The sequence below is a fragment of the Aptenodytes forsteri genome, unplaced genomic scaffold, assembly GCF_000699145.1.
Source record: "Aptenodytes forsteri isolate BGI_AS27 unplaced genomic scaffold, ASM69914v1 Scaffold379, whole genome shotgun sequence".
NCBI lineage: Eukaryota > Metazoa > Chordata > Aves > Sphenisciformes > Spheniscidae > Aptenodytes > Aptenodytes forsteri.
The window spans coordinates 2,288,264-2,289,154 of record NW_008794088.1 but is presented as its reverse complement, the minus strand read 5'-3'; positions in this window follow the sequence as shown (position 1 = coordinate 2,289,154).

The following is an 891-nucleotide window of genomic DNA, read 5'->3' as shown; positions in this document are numbered from 1 at the left end:
AGTTATCTTGGATCTACTAGAAGAGGCACTTTCCTGAATGTGGACTTTATCCCTTCTCATAGCAAATCCCTTAGGGTTTTGAATCATTGTCTTACATTTTGATTTGCTGATCACAGTGCATGATCAGCCTGCTATCCAGTCAAATTAGCTAAATAAACGTCTACGTTCTCTCTTCTAGGATCATCTACTGTTAAGTTGTGGGAGTTTTCACACAACTTGACATGTAGGTTACACTTTTAAGTCATATCTTTGTTCAAAAGTTTCCTTTCTTTTTTCCGCCAGGACCATTAGATTCACTTATTTTTAAATAAATCCATCTACTCATCCTTGTATTTTTCTACTGGTCATTTTTGTGGGCCAGATTCTGCCTTATTGGAGACACATACATACAATATTTTTAAGATACTGAGGTTGAATTTGCTGTAGATTTTCTCCATCACCTTGGAAACCAGTCTTCCTCTTTCTTTCCCCAAAATCCAGACTCCACCTTCCCCAACACACAGTGACACAACCAGATAATTTTTGTTTGTGATAAAATTCAGTGACAAAATCGCCTATCTACACGTGTCCATAAAACCTGATTGGTTTCGCCTTTTTTTTTTTTTTACTATTTCCTGAGTAGAATGAAAAGGTCATTCTTAAGTTACAGGCCACAGAGATTCCTCACCAAAGACAGAATTAGTCTGCACAATGCTCTGAGAATCAGAGGCAGTGCCTTGTCAAGTAAGACACATAAGCACGAGCTGAGCCAGCACAAGTATAAATGTCATTCTGAATTACTGCCCATTCTTACATGGCATCAGCTGGAGCCTCCAGCATGGGGTGGAGAGGAAAGTTCTTCACTGAGACTGGATGCCGCTTCATAGGTCCCACCTGATGAAACTGCTTGTA